Genomic DNA, 13,372 nt, shown 5'->3' with positions numbered 1-13,372 from the left:
ATGGTGTTTGGTTTTTGTTTCGACGTCGTTTTGAGAAAAAAAGGGTACCATAATGAGCAAAAGGCCTTTGTTTTGTGTTTCGATTGGACCGTTAGATCCGTATCATAATTTCTGAGCTATAACGACAAGACTCATCACATTTTCCCATCGTATGAAGGAGATATGGCCATTTTACTAAAGAAATTCAATGTTGTTTTTCTAGTGTAATTTTGCTAAAAATTACGATTTTAAGGCTATCGTGGGTGGAATTTCACAAGGATTTTATTATGCTTGAAAGTGAGCTTCGTGATCAATTAGAACCTTATTTGGACGGAAACAATTGCTACGTTTTCTTTTCTCCACTTGTTCGAGATTTAGTTACTTTTCTTACAAGTTTGGGAGCTCAGATTGACGTGATTTTTGCGAGTTATTGTCTCAACGAGAGGGCATGTATCTAACCTTTATTTTGGAGTTTCCCCATTATTATTTTCGTTGGTTATCAATTTTATCCGAGTTTGATTTGGGAAAATTGGGGTTTTGAACCCAAAAGTTGAAAAAAGTGGAAAATCATGGTTTTGAAGATCAAGATGATGGATTTTTGAATGGGTTTTCTAGATCTAGACTAATTAATCTATGGGTAAACTAATTTTGAAATAAATTTCCAGTTTTATCCTTGCGGGCTCAGGGTTACCTTTTTATGTTCGTTTTGGTGTTTTGAATTAAAGTATATCAATATGGGTATAGTTGGACTCGTTTAGACTCGTAAGGTACTATTTTTACTATATTGAACCTGATTTTTCATTGAAATTATAGTTTTACCCTTGTGGCTCAGGATTGGCTATTTTGGGTCCATTTTTGGATTTTGGGTAAAACTATGGCAATATGGGTATCCTTAGATTCGTATTCTAACGTATAATTCATATTTGATAGATGCTAATCATTCTAAGGCTATCCGAAGAGGAGAGGCAAGGCTCAACTAGACTCCAATTAGTGAAACATATGTGGGAGTTAGATAATACATATCTAACCCTTGTGGCTCTAGCTCGACAACGAGGTAAGTTACGGCTTACCTTTCGGTTAGACTGCAATTAGTGAAACATATGTTGGAGTTAGATATTGACGTGGAAAGCATGCTAGGCCTTCAGTTATGGAGTTGGGATGGAATTCTATTAGGTTGGTTATTGCTGATTATGGCTTGTTGCCCTGTTATTGTGATTAGGCTTGTTGCCTTAGTTGTTGTGTTGTGATACGTGTTGCACTCATTTCTCTCTTGTTGTATCATTTATCATCGGAGAAAGGAACGATAATGAGATTAGGCCTGAATCGTGTTATATAATTATGATAATACATAGTTGAAATCTTGATTATGATTTACTGTTAATGATGATATCATGCATGGCATACATTCTCATTTCACTTGTATATTGATATCGAATTATGACTTGATACTGATGATGATAAATGAGAAAATGGAGCACCTTTGTGACACAAGACTTAGTTGTGAGGTGTACTTGCTATATTCTGAAGTAAAGGGTGTCCTAGACTCTTTATGCTGATTGAACTGGTTCATTGATTTATTCCATTGTTGAGTATTATGCATTCATTCTCATTCCTTATGCTTACATCTGTGTTGATGTTCCAACTTGGGGTTTCTATACTTGAACCATATTTTGAACACTCATCTTGTATACTATATATACACATAAGGCACATCTAACAGGGGGTGAGGATGTGGCCTATCTTGTCATATGTATAAGGAACATTTGACATAGGGTGAGGATGTGACCTATTGTATGAACTCGTGATCCGAGGTCTAATCCGAAATGAGTGGTACATGGACGCCATGGGTCCCCCATGGGTCATGACTATTGTGTGATCAATTCCTTTAGTATGTGTGTATAGGTTTGAGGTATTTGGCCAGTGTTTTGCATTGCATTATATTGCACATCATTACATTTTATCCTGCATCATCATATGTCTCTTTATTTCTAATTTGGTATGGTTTGTTTGTACCATTGTTGTGGCATAGGTCTGATTATGGAATGGACCAGATTGTAGATTAGTGACTCTGCCTAACTTCAGAACTTGGATTTGTTATTATCGATTTGAGATTATTGAGACTTGACACACTTGTGGTTTAAAAGCTTCACCTAGGCTGATGACTTGGAAAGTGAGTTTCTGTATGACGTATGTGTGGGTGAAAGTCCTTGATTATTATGATAATGTGGTTTGTGAGTATGCTAGATTGCTTATTTGCCTACTTGTTGATTTCATTCTTCATATATGTGAACTAATTGTTGTCGGCCTATGATACGTACCAGTGCTTGTTGTTTGTACTGATGCTACTTTTGTTGTTCTATTCTTTGAGTGCGGAGTCTATTACTAGTTCCAGTTTCCGTCCTCGAGAGTGATCCGAGTCTACTTGATAGAGATTCCAGGGTGGGCTTTTGGGCTAGATCTGCAACCTGGAGAGTCTTCTTTGTATTTAACTGTCTACTTTGTATTTCTAAGACAATATTGATATTTGAGATTTGTACTTCCTATCAAAATTGTATCGATGTAATAGTTGCTCTTGTCTAGTCTAGACCAGATTTTGGGGTTATTATTACTTCTGTACTTATCATTTATATAATTTGAATCTGTTAGCTAAATCATTATTTATTTCCGCATAATTCTTATAAATAATTAAAATGATTTAGGAATGGTTTGCCTACCTAGTGGGGACAGTGTAGGTGCCATCATGATTCAACAATTGGATCCTGACAAGTTGGTATCAAAGCCCTAGGTTACCGGTCTTGGAACTACAAAATCATGTCTAGTAGAGTCATGCGGATCGGTACGATGAGTTCTATACTTATCTTTGAGAGGCTATAGGACATTTAACAAATTTTTAATTCTTTCATTCTTTTGTGCTACTTCATTCAAATTGGTATGTAAGAGATTCCAATTAGTATCTGAATTTTCTTATTTTATTCTCCCACAAATGATGGAAACTCGTTCTTAAATTTTTATGCAAGTGATTTTGTTATGACATGGCTTGGTATGGGACGAGATGTGTTATCCTAATTCAGACGAATGACTAAGTTCGGTATCCAGCTTTGACTAGAGGTTTCAATTGTGTGGGATGGTGGTTAAGACTCGTTCATGGTGGGGGTTTTCTTGAGAAATGGGCGAGATGGTACAATGGGTCACATGATCTTTATGTTTTCAGTTTTGGGTTGCTCGGAAGTTGTAAAAGTGCATTTATGACTTAACAAAAATGATTTGCTAGGGATATGATTGGTTTTGGGAATAAGGTTCAACTTTATCAGGTAGTATGATGGTGTGCATGGCACGAGTATAAGTTCGGCAAGGATCATCGAATTTTGGCAAAAGTATAGTGACCGCGTGTAATAAAGAAGTGAAGTTGAGAATAAGGACATGAAGGACGACTTTTGGGGGAAACACGTGGCAAAGTAAGATTTCTTAGGATATTTGGGTATGAGTACCTTCGTGTTAATGGGACGGAGGCGTAAGAAAGAGGAGTTGGATAGATTAATCTCTGCTATTAGGAAGGGAAAAATTGGTATCTGACGTGCTCGTCAGGTTAAGGTTGCAATTTGTACGGGATTAGATTTCGTATTCTATCATAAAAGATAAGTTGGGCTACAACGTGGCTATATTGTAATGGTTGGTGGGTTCTTTCAGGAAGGTGGTTGTCAGTTTTAGATTGAAAAGCAATGTTACTTGTGATGAGTGGAGACTTAAAATGTTCGGCAACTGTGGAATCGAGAGCTATTTGATAAGGTGAATTCGAGAGCTTCAGTAAAGGGTATGTTCATCGGGTCTTCGTGTTTAGAGGGATGATAAGGATATTGTGGAATCGAGAGCTATTTGATTTAAGGATTATGTTGCGGTCATGCATGGTAGAATAGACATGAGGGTTCAGTGTCAAGTTGGTATGTTTGGTTATATTGTGGGCCAATGGGAGCCAGTGGTTGACTAATAAGAACGACTAGTATTGGTCATGTGCGAAGTTCTAGTACTCAAGGAACTATCGGGTGTTGCATCTAATATTGGATTAGGGTTGAGAATATAGTACCTATTGCGTAAGTTTGGCTAGTTCCTACTACTACTTGTGTTACTATTCGGTTGAGTTGATTGAAAGAAAGGATAATTGTGTGAATGGTTAGGGGTGTTCTGGTTCGACAATTGGGACGTTCGAAGTGGTAAATCAATTATCAAGGTTCGAATTAATTCGAATTGTAGAGAACATTTCGAAATTTGAGTTAAGGGAATTTGAGCAAAGGCACCTTGATAGAGGTACGTGGGGACATTAGTAGGGTTGTGTATGAGATACACTGGACTTAGAATTTATTCAGTTTCAGAGTTGAGTGAGTTAAGGGAACTCACAAGTGTATAGTGCATGGCATGCTACTATCGCCAGGATTGACTCGACTAGTTTGCAAGACTTATGATTATGCGGTATTCTATATAGCGGGGTCGAGAAATGGTTAGACAGTGATGATGATTGTGATTTGATTGGAATTGGGGAATTGGAGAGTCAGGAAAAAGTATAGTTGATCGAGAATCGGTAAAAATAAAGTACATCTTCGAGATTACTTAGGTCAGTATAGGTTGTGGAGATGTTGTCTTACATATTTCAGATGAGGTGTGACCATGAGTACACTTAAATAAGGGAGTCTACAGAAAAGGACTTAGGCGATGGGTTTTGGCTAAGTGGTTTCCACGCTGGGTTACGGAACTAGGAGAATTGGAACTAGCGAAATCGTCTTAAGCAAGATTAGTTTGATGGAATTGCGTGGAGTTCTTAGATAGAGCAAAGATTCTTTTCGGGAAAGAGTAAGCCATGGTTTTGGGATTATGGTATGTGTTTATGGGTTTTTAAGGAATCATGATGTGAATAACGGCTTGGAAGGTGTGAAAGAAATATTAGTGGAATCAGAATATTTACCGATTCAGAGTGGGCTATAGTTGGATCTATATCTAAAGGTTTGTGTTGTTTTTATAAATGGTTGTGAGACCTATTGATCGCGTTCATAGGTATGGTTTTATCGAATCAGAGAATTCCAGCACAAATAGTTCTTTTATTCGGGAATCAGTTGTGAGGGAAATTCCAGTATGGGAATATGGAAATTGGATCTTTTGGCTAAGTTAGAGCAAGCTTTGACTGATAAGATGAACGGGCAGATATTTCAGCGAACTTCGTGCCGTGGAAGCTTCCGTGTTGTATTAAAGATTTTTGGGTTACCGTCAACTTTCGTACTCTTTTTCTTTGTTCAAGGACGAATGATTGTTTAAATTGTATCTAATGTAACGACCCATTTGGTTGTTATAGCACTTTTGACCAATTAACCCCGTTGACCCTTCCCCGAGCCCTATTAGTACAATTTTGACCTGCGGGGATGGGTGGCATAGTTCCTGAGGTATTCAGGCCAGATTTGTGATGACGTTTGTGAAATAGAGCCTTAAAGTGAGAAACATTTGACCAATAGTTGACTTTTGGCTAAACGGGCCTATTTCGGAAATCTATCAATTTCGAGTGGTCCGGATGGTCCATTATTACTTAGGCGGGATGTTCAGTTCGGCTCCCGAGGTACTCGGAAGAGTTTTGGGTTATTGGTCGGAAAGATGGCCCTTGGTCATTAGGTGTTGACCTGGCCAACTAGACCTCCGTTAGGAATTCTTAGACCACGAGTTCGCCCGTAGCGTGTTTTTATGTGTGAATGCATGTCTGGTGTGTATCATGGAGGCCTCAGGAGATTGTCGAATTTTGGGATCGAGCTTAGGAAAAAACCAGAAGTTTTCTGGTATCTACCCTAGTGGCACAAGATGCGCCCTAGCAGACCCGCCGCAGCAGGGGCCTGGTATGTTATGGCGTGTTGAATTTATGGTAAGTCTCCATTGTGGACGGGGATCCATTGTGGCGGATGAGTGGTAGCGAGTGAGGTGCCACTAGCGCGGTCCCACTGTAGCGGATAAAGGACCGCTACAACAGATAGCGCGGACTAGATTCTATTTAATGCCAAGAAAAATCCCTTCATTTCCTATCACTTCATTTATTATTCCTAAGCAAGTTTGAGGCGATTTGAGGCTATTCTTGGCTGATTTCTCTTGTGGGTAAGTTCTCTAACCTAGAATTCATTCCTTTACCTTTCCTAAGCTTGAATCCATGCTAGAAAATCTATAGAATTTAAGAAGGAAGATGGGTTTTGATGATTTAGTAAATAATAGGCTTGAAACTTACATTTATATTGGTAGATGGAAAGTTTAAAAGTATAGGGTTTATACCCAAATTGGGGGTTTTTCACTTGAATGATGGAATTAACCTATTCTTGAGTTATTTTAGTAATTGAATAGTAGAATTGAACTTCTAGAACGTTGGGTTACCAATTTCACTTTTAAAATACCCATTTTATCCTTGTGGGTCCGTTTTCCCCTTTTCCGAAAGTACATTTTGACTTGAAAGATAATATAGCAATACGGGTATTGTTCTTCCTTATTTCTAGTTTAGAATTCGATTACGGATAGACTTTGAGTACTTGGAGGCTCTCCGAAAAGGCAAGGCGAAGGTTTGATTGTTCGTGGCACCCGCTCGACTACCAGGTTGATTACAGCTTACCTTTTGGTTAGACTTCAGTTAGCGAAGCGTATGTAGAAGTTAGTTATTAATGGAGAAAACATGTTAAGCCTTCAGGTATGAAGTTAAGATACATATTCTTAGGTTGGTATTGTTGATTGACTATGTGAGCTCATCGCCATGATAGTAATGATTGGTCATGTCGCCTTATTCTCTATGCATGATATTCTTGTGACTGACATACTTGCCTCTCTCCCTTTTATTACTCCATTTTCATATGTAAAGGGAATGTTGTTATTGAGAATTGAAATGTTGATATGCATGTTACAATATAGATTTGAGGATTATTGTGATTAATGTGTCTACTTGAGGCCGAGGAAATGTACGGCATGCATTCCATACTTCATGTGTGATCGTTGCCTCTTGTTGTGTATTGGCTTGTCGCCGCGTGTGTGATATTAGACTTGATGCTTAGTTACCTTATCATGATTGTGAACCCATTAACTCTCACTTACTGGGTATTGTCTTGTAAAGAGGAAGGACTTGACTTATTCTTATTAAGTGATATGTGTCCATGTGTAGCAATATTGATATTGATACATTCTTACTGACATTATGATACAGTTTAAGGCTGAGATGGATAAGATATGGTACGAAAATGATTGATTATGCCTGAGATGCACTTTACTTATTCAGTGACTTATTATTGTCATTCATGCATTCATACACATGCATTTGGCTGGGTTGCACGTTCCACAACATATATACATATATTTGGATTGGACTGCATGTCGCAACATATATATTGAATCGGGTCGCACGTTGCAATATATATATTGTATCGGGTTGCATGTTCAGCAACATATATACATATATATTGGATCAGGTTGTATGCCGCACCGGGTACATAGACTTCGCGGGTCCCCCATGGGTCATGACTATCGAGACATGGAGGTATTCCGTCTGTGGCATGTGTATATCATTGCATTGCATTTGGATGTTGTATTTATTGTTTGGCATGGTGCGTTCCGCATTGATTCCTTGGTTGATCATTGACTTGAGTTGTCGTGTGCTTGGTTAATACATAATTTTGGATTGATCGACTCGAGGATTAGAGACCTTCTCCTAGGCTATGACTTGAGGTTACAGAGATCTATTGTTGTTACACCCCGTGGTTCTGTATGTTGAGATTTATAAGTATTGGCTGTTTCAAGTATGGACATTGGAGTTACCTCCAAGGAAACAATAGATTTGATGCGCTTATCTTATGTTATGAGGGTTTATGTTCATATAATAAGCGGCGGAAACATTTGGAGGGCAAGTGAATCAAGGACATTAAGTTTTTGTGATTTTGGAGAGAATATGAGGGGTAATTTTGGCCCTACTTGAGGAAGGAATATCTTTTAGTATATGAGGGGTTTTGAGGAAAAACAAGAGACTAAAGTGGAGTTCATGAAGTTTAGTTTCCAACGCAACAAACCGCTCATCGATACGGTATCGGAGTGTGGAGGTATAGACGTTACAAGTTGGGATGCAAGGCCACGAAAATGCTTTGCGCGAACGCGCCAGGAGGTGGTGCGAACACGCAGAAGGGGTGACAGGCAACCCAGCGCGAACGCGCTGAGTACTTTTTAAGTCGGTCCAGGCAGACCCTAGAACCTTATAAAAGGGGGCGTACCCCCTCATTTCCTCATCCAAACACCCTAAACCTCTAAAGATTTCTAGAAATTTCCCCCAATTTCCAATCATCAAATTTTCACGTAAACCAAGTATAATTCCCGGATTCTAGTTCGAACAGTGTACAGTTGCGATAATAAAATCGTATTGCGGCAAGTCTTGGCCTGAATTCAAGGTGAGGAGTGAAGATATTGCAGTTATAGCGGAATTAAGGTATGAATCTTCCCTTATTGATATTGAATTAGGTTTATTTACGAACATAAAATTATTAAATAGTCGTATAACAAGTTGGTTAGTTGAGAAACTTGGAAAACATCGTGTGGGATGTTTTGTGGAGCCTATTGGTGTTGATACTGTTATTGTGATGTTGGTATTGTTGTTGTTGTTGTTGGTTGTTGGATTATGAGTTCGGGCTAGGCATATAAACATGAAAGATGCTGCCTGAATTTCGGCAGATTCTAAATAGAATTAAATGGAGGATTTAAGATGGCCATATGATATTGAGCCTAACAATATTATGAATGGATTATATGTAGATTTGCGAGCTTGGGAAGATAAACGTCGAGTGGCTAAGGAGACCGACAGGTATGTTAAGGCTAGTCCCTTTCTTTCAAAAGGCATGATTCCTGCGTTACGATTCCATACATGTATTCCATAACAACCTTGTTCACGAAAAGCTAGAACTTCATGATTCTCAAGGTTTTTATGATATTAAAGACAAGATGCTTTCTATGATGCCCATGATGAAATTGATGACTTCTTGCCTGCGAATCTATATACGTCTTCCATGATGTCCTTGTTTCCAAAAGCTAAATATTCATGATTATTATAAAGCTTCTTATGACACCAAAAATGAGATGTTTTCTATGATGAACATGATGATGATGATTTTAATTCTTGAAATTCCAAAGTTTATGATTTTGATGCCATTATGAGACTGTGGAGCTTATTTCAGGATTACTTTGTTCTCATTCATTGCTAGTGATCTCACCTTATCATAATTATTCCTTCAGGGTGATATGAAACGATGATGATCGTTCCATAACATAATCGAAAGTTACCGGCCTTACGTCACTCCGATAAAGTGACAACCTTTATTTGGGCTCTCATGCATGCTACTTTTATTACATATGTTTATATGTATCTATATGTATATATGGGATATGGGAAAAAGAGCGAGGTGTTATATACGCATAGCCACCTGATCAGCTGGTATATTATGACATCATCCCGGACGCGGGATCCCCGAACGCGGGATATATGGGTATGGATCGGGTCATTCGTTCCTCGGCATTATTATATGATATATGGATCGGCCCGTTCGTTCTACAGCAATATAATATATTTATGGATCGGGCCGTTTGTTCCTTTGCAATATAATCTATTTATGGATCGGGCCGCATGTTCCACAGCATTACTATTTTGTGTATATATGTATGAGAAATGTTTTTCTATGAAAAAGCCAAGCATGCATGATATTCGCCTTACGAGGCAAAAAGACGTACAAGTTATCCCTTTATAGCATTTTATCCTTCATGTCTCTTGTTATTCCGCTATTCATGCCTTACATGCTCAGTACATTGTTCGTACTGACGTCCTTTCTTGCGGACGCTGCGTTCATGTCTGCAGGTATAGACAGACGAGACAAGGACCCTCCACAGTAGGCTGCCTCCAGGTACTAGTCTTGATTGGTGGGCCCCACTTCTTCCTAGAGCATCGTTGAGTCTCGATCTGTATATGTATTTTGTATCAAGGGTATGTCGGGGGCGCTGTCCCGACTTCTGTGCTTCAGTCATGTTCATAGAGGCTTTGCAGATAGATTCCTGTATACAACTTAGTTATATTTTGCTAAGTGGAGATGTTGACGTCATAATCCTATGGTACTTATACGTATACATGATACCATATTGAAAGTTGGCTTTCTTGGCCCTATTTTTCCATTTCAGACCTAGAGAATGCGAGTAATAAGTTAGTTCGCTCGGTTTCCACAAGATGTCGGGTGCCAGTCACGCCTGACTAAGGTTGGGGTGTGACAAAGTGATATCAGAGTAGGTCTGTTCTAAGGTTGTCTGCAAGCCGTGTCCAGCAGAGTCTTGTTTATGGGTCTAACATAAACAGGAGGCTGCGGGGCATTTAGCAACGATTAACCTTCCTTTCTCATCTTCGATCATGTGGTAGAGCTATGTTATCATAATTCCCTTTCATTTACCGTGTGTTATGATTTCAGTGACGCCTATTAAGGGGAAAGCAACAGCTGCCCAGAAAGGCAAGATAGTGGCAGGAGGTAGGATTGAGCAAGAACTGCTGGCAGACATGGAGAAGGGTGAGTCCCATAATGAGGCTCCATTTTGGACCTCTTATACTTCACCCATTTCAGAGAAGCACGAAGGGGCCTCAACTCTGGCTCCAGCACCCCTAGTTTCTCCACCAGGTCCAACGAATTAGGAGATGAGACGGCTATCCTTTTGCTGACCCGGTTAGTAGCACCTCAAGATCAGCAAGAGGGTACGGGCCACAGTAATAGGGGTCAAAGGAAGAGGGTCGGGTCCTCAAGGATTGACAGTGAGTTCAGAAGTGGCCCGAGGCAGCTGTTCTCTAGGCACTCAGCTCGTTCAACAACTAGTGCGCCTCCACAGTTCCCTGGACTCGAGTTTGAGAGATTCATTTATTCTGGGCCAGTTCAGAGCTCCAGAGTTTCTAGTTCTCAGATTAGGATTGGTTCCAGTTAGACGACACCACCTATACTACGATGTACCCAGTGTGGTAAACTGCATTCTGGACCGTGCCGATTGGGATTAGATGTTTGTTATGCTTGTGCTCGACCAGGCCATATTAGGCGTGACTGCCCGTGGATGCATGGTAAAGGTAGGGTCCCGTCCACAGGATCAATAGCCCGTTCTTCGTCATTCGTACGCCCACCAGGGCAAAGCTCTCAGACATCAGCAGACCATGGTAGATATCAAATAGGAGTGTCCAGGTCGAGTGATCCTCAGTATCATACCTACGCACTAGTTAGGCGATAGGGTCTTGAGTCTTCACCCGACATTGTTGCAGGTAAATTGTCAGTATTTCCTTACGATGTATATGTATTGACTGGTCCGAGTCCTACATTTCTATCTGTTACTCCTTATATTGCTGCAAAATGTGAGTCGATTAAACCTTTTAAAGTGTTTCATTTGTGGGGCGTCAGGATGATTAAATTGGAGTTGTAACGTCTTCTCAAGGTAAGAAGTGAAGGGATAAGTACATGTTCAAATATGAACCTTGGGTATAAATATGCTAATGATTTATGAGTACAAAGGGGTAACCGAGGTAAGAGAACGATATACATTACTAAAAGAGCCAGATATCACCAAGCGCCTTTTATCACATAAAATATATTGGCAAGGACGTGTACGAAGGTATGAATATAAGGATACACGAATATAAGACAAAGGTAGAACTAAGGTAAAATAAAGAGGAACCAGGAACCAGGAACCACTTCAAAAAGGATAAGGTTAGAAGATTTCAAGGAAAGCCTTACTCGAAGTTCTAAGACAAGGATGCTACGAAAGGCCGAGTAATGGAGAAACGAAGCGGAATTAGGGATGGAAACATGAAAGAAAAAGCTTATGGGTGATGGAAAAATCTTAGTAATAGAAGATCCATGATGTAAAAGAATTAAAGTCATATTGCAAGAAAGATGGAATCAGATAGACCTAAATAAGGGACTAAGGGTTGGCAGTGTTAACAGAAAAAGGATAACGACGAGTAACGTCGTGCAAAATGGCTTGGATGTATTAAAAACAATATCAAGGATCTTAGTAAAAAGGTAGTTATGAATGAAGATTTCGGCTGAAGGAGCGGTGTATGGGGAGAAACTCCATAAAGAATTTGATGGGCTTTGATGTCACCATTAATTCATCGGCCTAGAGGATTAATGACCACGAAAAGAAGAAGTGGTCAGAATTGTATTCAATATGTGTAAACTTTTGACTAGGAACAAAAGTTCAGCTAATGAATGAGGAATGACTAAAACCAGGCAATGGAAGGCATTCTAGTATTGTATGGGATAAAGAGTTAGAGGACTGCTAAAGCTGGCCAGATGTTTACCAGAGATGGCTAGTATTTGAATATTACTGGTATATGAAAATATTCCTGAAAAGGCGGGGGAAAGCTAAATTCAGTTTCGAGATGAATTACAATACTCCTAAGCTCGGAAAGGGGCAAATATATCGACTTGGAGAAGACAAAGTTGAGATGTACCGATTTACTAACGGAAAGTGGGAATGGACTAAATGCAGGTGTATATGAAACAAAACAAAGGTGGAACAAGAATGCATGACAAGATGGTGAAGAACTAGCAAAGACCAAAAGAATAAATCCTGCCAATAAAATACATTATGTTCCCCGGCTATGGCTCAAATCATTCACTTTCTGAGTTACTTTCAAATATGCAGCAAAGTACTTCACAAGATAATGAAAGAATAAAAAGGAGATTTTAGCATAAAAGGAAATGAAGTTTTTAGCGAAGGGGAATAATTATAGAAAGTTGTGATTAAGCGAGATTTTGTCAATTATGTTAAGATTTGAGTAGAGGAAATTGGAGGAAAGTTCCAAATATGGATTTAAAGACATCTTGAGTCATAATCTAACTTATGTTGCGATTGTTAATATGTTATGAATGTAACTTTTCTATGAGAGATAATAATAATAATAATAATAATAATAATAATAATAATAATAATAATAATAAGGAAGGGTCGTATACAAGTGTATAAGGTATTTTGTTACGATTTTTGTCATGGACGGATTGTGAAAAGAAGTCTGGTTGATTCAGTCCAATTTGAATATAAACCTCTCCGCTAATCGATATACATTGGGTAAACAATTTGAGGACATATCACCACCGAGAATAATAAGACGTTATTAGGGAGAAATTAATACCAATCACCCGGGTGATACCGCAAATGGGACTATGATGAGATCGTAAGGAATTAAGTGGTCCGGCCAAGAAGCTAAAAGAGCATGATATGCTATATATAAAGTCGACCAGTACAAAGGGAGACAATCTAAGATAGCACCAGAGAAGCGAGTAAGGAGAAGTATCACAGCCGAACAAGAGAAATTGTCCATTAGTAAAGAAATAAAAAGACA

The sequence above is a fragment of the Lycium barbarum genome, chromosome 5, assembly GCF_019175385.1.
Source record: "Lycium barbarum isolate Lr01 chromosome 5, ASM1917538v2, whole genome shotgun sequence".
NCBI lineage: Eukaryota > Viridiplantae > Streptophyta > Magnoliopsida > Solanales > Solanaceae > Lycium > Lycium barbarum.
The sequence above is the reverse complement of the archived record's forward strand: the minus strand, read 5'-3'. Positions refer to the sequence as shown.